The 7260-nt window shown below is 45.0% G+C and overlaps 1 pseudogene; it reads left to right on the top strand.

The window, feature by feature from the left end:
* Nucleotides 1–656: 656 nt before the first annotated feature.
* On the top strand, nt 657–6751 carry LOC138374290 (small ribosomal subunit protein mS35 pseudogene; annotated as a pseudogene).
* Nucleotides 6752–7260: the final 509 nt, after the last annotated feature.

Below are 7260 nucleotides of genomic sequence, written 5' to 3'. Positions count from 1 at the left end.
GGGGGATGGTGGGGCATGCACAGCAGGTGGGCCCCGGTCAGGGAAACAGATCCCACTCCAGGGAGCTCCATGGGGTGTTGGGAAAGATGAAAAGCCACGTAGGGGACGTTGAAGGCACCGGAGGTTAGCAACAGCAGGGCGTGGCCACAGCCTCTGCTGCTGGAAGGATAAAGCCCAGAGCAGGGGTTGCCAGAGGCCAGAGGCCAGACCCAGGGCCACCAGCAGGAGCAGGAGCCATGTGGGGCTGCCCAGCCGCTCCCAGAGATGCCCCCACCCAAAGCAGAAGGGCCAGTGGGGGCGTCTCCCTGCCTTCCGCCCCTCCGCCTCTCACCCATGCCTCTCGACTGAACTCATCGTACCCCAGCTGGCAAAGGAGCCTGGCAGGTGTCATGTGCGGGGACTGTACCCTTGAACGCTGAGCAGTGCAGGAAAGAAGGGGGAAGAGGTACACAAGCAAAGAGGCCAGTGCCCCCACAGGAAGCAGGAGCTGAGAGAGGAGGGGGAAGAACGGGAGGTGGCAGGGCCATGACATAAAATCCAGCTGCCGCCATTTTGTCTCTTCCCTGGTGAGGAGGCCTGCCTGCCATGCTGCCCGCCTCAGGCCGGGGCGCCAGGCCTCAGCAGGGACTCCTGGGTTTACAGCTCTCTCACTCAAGATGCAGAGACAAGACAACGAAATGCAGTGTGGCGTCCGGGACAGAGTCCTGGAGAAGAAAAGGGGCATTAGCCGAGGAACTAGGCAAAGTCTTTATTTAGCTAACAGGACCTACCAATGTTAATTTCTCAGTTTGGACCAATGTATTATGGATTTGTAAGATGTTAACATTAGACAAAGCTGGGCAACGGATATGTGGGAACTCTGTACTCCTCTTTATTTCAAAAAATTTTTAAAAAATTAAATGACCGCCTCCAGAATGATTTCTGCCATTGGCTCAGTGGGCAGCTCTGGGTGGGTGGCCACGTCACTGCTAATTTATTGAGGCATCCTCCAAGAAAAGTCAACCCTTCCCCAAATCCCCATAACCGTCAGGAGAGTGTCAGGAAGACCACATCTGGGACAGATTTCTGCAGACATTTCACTACTTATATAATAGAAAATATGAATTCATTAACACCAGCCTACTTACAGTGAAAATTATTAACTCTTTTGTGGCTAGCACAGCCATGTCGTTACTCTCATCAAAGGATTTGTTTTTTGTTTTTTTTTTTTGTTTGTTTGTTTGTTTGTCATGGCCCCTTTTGCTAAGGCTTGAACTGGGTGATGCTCAAGTTTAATGAACAAAGTTTACGTTTTTCAGTCAAGACCAGTCATGGTAACTGGGCACAGATATTCAGGCTCATCTATAAATGAACTGACCTAACATAGACACTCATCTTTAAAAACTGCCTTAAATCACTTGCAGAAAGAGCAGAGTATAAATGTATACATACACACGTGTCACCAGTTCAGGAAGGGGTGCCACTCATTGGCAGAGAAGTGTGAATGACTCTATTTTATGTTCCAGTGAACTGTTTTCACTGTTCTCTATTGAAGTCCCATTGGGTGGTGGCTCCTTTAAGCCATCTTAATCCAATTCTACAACTATTTTTTTTTTCATTTTTGGTAATTAAAACAGTCTCATCTGGTTACCAAGACTTAGTCATACATACTTTAAATTTTCAATATTGTATTTGATTCCAAGCTGCTTCTCCCACCAGCGTAGGCTGGTGCATGGAGAATCTTTTTCCCTCTGACTTTTTTCTAACGGTTACTTCTCTGGCATTGGGCTGGGAGGGCAGGGAGGGGGAAAGTTTCCCTTTGAGTATTGTGATGAGGTTGTTTGCCCCCATTATGGACGGAATGTTTATGTCCCCCCCAAAATTCATATGTTGGAATCCTAACCCTCAATGTGATGTTATTAGAAAGTGGGGCCTTTGGGAGGTGATTAGGTTGTGAGGATAGAGCCCTCATGAATAGGATTCGTGACCTTAATAAAAAAGAAAAAGACACCAGAGAGCTCTCTCGCCCTCTTTCTGCCGTGTACTGATACAATAAGAATATGGCAGTCTGCAACCTGGAATAAGGTCTTCCCCAGAATCCAACCATGCTAGCATCCTGATCTTGGACTTCCAGTCTCCAGAATTGTGAGAAATAAGTTTATGTTGTTTAGAAGCCACCCTGTCTAGGGTCATTTGTCATAGCAGCAGCACTCCCTCTCTGTAAATTGAGGCCACTAATCTGGCTTCCAAACTATTGACTCCTCCATGGCTACAGATGGAAATTGTAATAATCCCTAATGAAAAAGACATTTGATTCTATCTACTTCTGATCCACAAACACTGGCTCCACAACCATATTCCCCGGATAGAACACGCCTCTTTGGTTGTCACTCCGGCAGTCCCTGGTAAGCCTGAGGCCCCCCAGCTCACGTACTATCCACAGCTCCAATCCGGGGCACAGGCTCAACACATCTTTGGGGCCTCTCAGAAACCAGCAGCCCTGGAGAGTGGTCTCTGCCCCTTCTTTGCCTGGCTGTGCCCCACTCTGATCAGACAGGAAGCTTGGTGGCTGATTAGCTGGGAAAAGGAATGTTTCCCACAACTCTGAATAAGTAATTTGGGGCATTGTCTACCATTCCTGCTCACCCTCCCACCCGCTCGAGGGAGACAGAAGTGAAGGACTGGCCCTCTCTTTATTATACCAAAAGAAGTTTGACCTTGACGTCTATCTATGTCTCTTGACAGGCAGGATCTAACCTCAGTCAGCATCTCTCACCCCTGGAGCTAGAGAGCCTAACTCCAAAACGTACCTCTTGTTTGAACTTGGCCCTAGAAAATGCAGAGGCTTCCCCCCGCAGGATACCGTCTCTACTGTGTGTAACCTCCAGGCAGACGCCGGTGCACACACGTGCATACACACATTCCTGCATGAAACAGCAGCTCCCTCAAGATGATTGACCTCTGTGTCTCCCCGGACATATTATTTGAGATATAATGTGATGCTATGCTATAGATCTGCCCCACCTTCACGCTCCTTTGAACTTCGCATATTCTTATTTATTCATTTAAAACAACAGTGGCAGGGGATTTGGAAGGCAAAAATTAGCAGGGGTTGCTTCAAAGTCCCATCCATATAAAATCTGGAAGACGCGGGAGTGGGGGGGAGGTCACCTCCCATGACTACTCTTCAAGGGAGAGCTGTCTACATCAAAGGACAAAGGACTTGGCTAAGCTCATCCAAAACCACACTTTCATATCAGCCATCTGCAGTGTCCCTGGAGAACTTCCCTTATGTCTCATTCAACAGTCACTTGTATTGATTATTTAACAACCGACATCTCCCTGCCTCTCTCTCACGTGCCCAAACCGGCTGAAAGGTCATTACCTCGGTGCTGCTAATTTCCCTTTGAGCTGCTCCTTCTGGGGATTTAACTAGAAGGAGCCGTGGAGGCTGACAGGTGGAGAAGCTCTTTCTAATTCCATCCAGGGGCAATAAATGTTCACAGCACTGAACACTTTGTTCTTATAAACATTTGCTGATGGCCTACAACATGCCGAGGCTAAAGTAAGTATTGGGAGATGATGAATAACTCACAGTCCCTGCCCTGCAGGAGCACAGAGCCTGGCAGGGGAGACAAATAACCATGCATGCTCAGAGAAAGCGTGCCTGATGTGCTCTGGGAGGGACTCACTTGCTGTTCTTGGGTGCCAAGGTAAGGCTACCAAGAACAAGTGACATAGGAGTTGGGGTCTGGAAGGGTGAGAAGTCGAGGGGTGGCGGTGAAGGAGTTTTTACTCCAGGCAAATGGAACAGCAGGACAAAGGCCTGGGGAGGTGAGGGTCTGGCATTCATAGGAACCGTGCTGTCTGGCTGAGCTACAGGCAAGGGTGTAGGCCTTTGGGAGAAAATTCCCTGGTAACCATGTCAATGGATCATGAAGGATAACCTGACTGCCTTGTGTCCAGACCATACGAAAACTGGTAGAAGTCTGGAGATTCTGGGAGAATGGCCCACATCAAATCTTTACTGCTGCTCGTGTTTGTGTTCAGTACCTACTTGTTTGCCAGGCAGTCCACTAAGCATGAGTAAACCTCATTTCATCCTTACAACTAACCTACACATCGGTACTATGTGTAGACTTCATTTTATAAATGAGGAAACAGGCTTATCAATTTAAATAATTGTATTAAAATCATATTACAAATAAGTAATGGAGCCAGGTTCTAGTTCAGGTGAATACAACTATAAATTTTATAATCTTAACTACCTTTCCCCTGGTAGAGGAATTATGAGGGACAATCTTCCATGGATGACTGTGTGTGATTTCTTTCAATTTTATAACCCAAATCATATTTTGGAAACCACAGGACTCTTTCTCATCGAGATCAGGTAATTTTGCCCAATCTTGCACATGGGATTAATTATCTTAAGCTGAACAGAAGTATTTTCACCCTCTACAGCTGATTCAATCCTGTTCCAAATGGTGGACCACATCCCTAGCTAAGCTATTTACTCTGTTAACCCATTTAAGGATTATTCATGCCTCAGGATGAGCAGAACCTGTAGACTGCCTCTTTTTTTCTCCAAAAAGATCAGCTTTCTATCTACCTCAAATCATGGGCTCATCAATTTTCTGGAAAATTATTACAAACTCCACAATGCTTTTTTTCTGACTATTGTACGAAGAGATCTTTCCATTGAATGTGAGAGGCAAGAGGGCTCAAGCTTGTGTGTGCAGTGGGGAGCAAACTTTGGTCCTGGACCACATCTTTAGCCTTGGATAAAGGAGCATCTGTCTCTAATAAACAGGAAGATTAAATTGTTTAATTTCGGGGAATGATCAGCAACCTATCCCAGGTCGGCAGTGGGTCTAGGAAAGAGAGCTGGATCTTCCCTCTACCCGCCTCTCTCATTCTATCGCTCTAGTAGTTCTGTGCTGCGGGACCTGCTGCAATGAGCAAGTGCATGTTCTTCACAGGTCAGGGTGTATTGGAACCTTGGCACAAGAAAAAGACAGTTATGTTCTGTCTTGTAAAGCTACCAGACAGGGCAGGGCATTCAATTTTTAAAGGCAGATGTATCCCAACTATCATCAAAGCTCCATTCACCTTTGAATTCAAGGTTTTGCCCTCAAACCATGATTTTGATTATCCTGCTAAGATCTTACATAGAGTTGTTAGTTTCATTAAATTCAGATACTTCAGGTTGAATACTTTACTGAGCACAGGAGAAAGCTGGGAGCTACAAAGAAAAACATAGCCTGGCCCTCCAATCTTACTTAGAAAACCGTTTTAATGCATTCATTGGTTTATTCATTCGTTCGTTCCATTCAATCATATCGATGTTGAAGGTGTAATGCAAACCCCGAGACCTGATAACACGCCCTCAAAGAACGTGCTGCCTGTCCGATGAGAAACAAGTGAGTAGCCAATCACAGTTCAGAGTGGCAAGAATAATAATATATGTGCATAGTCTCAAAAAGTGTAAAGATGGGGCCACCACCACACAGCAGAAAATGAGATTGGAGGAAATATCATGGAAGGCTTCTTGGAAGTGATGAAATCTGAGACCCGAATGATCAACTTTCAGGAGCACTGAACCCACACTAAAGTCAACCCTCACTTAAAACCAATAAAATTAAATTGTGTGCTCGTGCACACGCCTGGAAAAGAAAAGCACACAAAATATTAGTAATATGAAGCCCAGATCACAGGTAAACTCAATTTCAAAGCAAAATCAGAATGAGCAATCTGCCTCCCTGGACGCTGAACCCGCTTGTCCCCTGCGGCTTGCCGTCCGCGCAGCCGCGGTGGCCGCCGGTCCTGTGGCCGTCCTGGCCTTGCGGCCTTCCCCACTGCTGTGTCCTCTGCCGTTCCTGGCACTCAGAGAACATCCAAAACTGAAAGTCTGCCGAAAAGAAAGGCACTACCTCCTGGGACAGAGGAAACGGCTGTTGACCAGGACTGGCCTAGCGCTTACCCTGCTGCAGCGCCATTTAAGCCCTCTGCGGGCCGTCTTCCTGTTAGAATGGGTTAGCCAGTAGAAAAGGGCGTGCCCGTGGCAAAGGAGGGAAATCGGGAACTTTGAAAGATCCCCAATTTTCTGCGTTTGACTCCTGTAGCAATTAAAAGGCACCGTGAAGCTCTTAAAGATGTTTGCACTGAGTGGCCAGCTGCATTAGACCGTGATGAGAAATGGGAAAAGCATTTTCCAATTGGAATTGACAGTGCTCATTGTGTTTCATCAGGACCGTCTATTCAAAACCCCAAAGCACGGGTAGTAACCTCAAGGGTTAACCTTTCCAGTTTGAATTTAGATGACCATGCAAAGAAGAAACTTACTAAACTTGTAGGAGAGCGATACTGGGAGACCACAGATGTGCTTAGCATCAAAACAGACAGGTGTCCTTTAAAGAGACAGAATTATGATTATGCAATGTATCTACTAACAGTTTTATACCACGAGTCTTGGAAAACCAAAGAATGGGAAAAAAATAAGAGACTGACGCAGACATGGAAGAGTATATATGGAAAAATAGCTCCTCAGAAAAAAAAATATCCTGGAAACACTTCTTCAGATTAAAGCAGATGAGAAAAATATGGAAGTAAATAAAGAAGAGCTCCTTGGCACTAAAGAAGTTGAAGATTACAAAAAGTGTGTCGTTACTCTTAAGAACAAGGGGGAAATGAAAATACCCTTTCTCAGTACAAAGAATCAGTGAAGAGACTATTAAATTTGACAATGGATTACAAAGTAGAAAAACCTGAGTGATTTATTAATTTTGTGATATATGTAATCACTATCTAATTGGACATAAAATTGAAAATGTTAAAAAATCATTGTCTTATATAAGAGTTAAAATTAATTCCTTTCATGCTCACTGACAATAATTATTCCGAAGTTTTCTTATTTGTATACTGGCACAGTTAGACTAATTAGAAGATCTCTGATTTCTTCTGATTCTAAAGTGTGTTGATTTTATTTCTATACAATTTTAGTATGCATATATACATGTACTTAATTGTTATTTTGGCATCTACCACATTTCTTTCCCCACAAGCTGGCATTCAGTGGTTGCTTTTGAGTAATGATTTTGGTTATTTGTGAAGGTGGGCCCAGAACCCAGTCTCCTGACTTGCAGGTCAGTACTGGTTCACACGGCTGCTATCTAGCCAATCCATTTTTCACAGTTGCCAATTCTGATCAGAAACAGGTCCTTAGGAGGATTTTCTCACCTGAAATGTTTGTTCCATCCATCCCTTTTGGGGGCACTTTATGTT

The sequence above is a fragment of the Eulemur rufifrons genome, chromosome 24, assembly GCF_041146395.1.
Source record: "Eulemur rufifrons isolate Redbay chromosome 24, OSU_ERuf_1, whole genome shotgun sequence".
In the NCBI taxonomy this organism is placed as follows: domain Eukaryota; kingdom Metazoa; phylum Chordata; class Mammalia; order Primates; family Lemuridae; genus Eulemur; species Eulemur rufifrons.
Note: the sequence above shows the minus strand (reverse complement) of the source record. Positions and strands in the feature narration are given on the sequence as shown.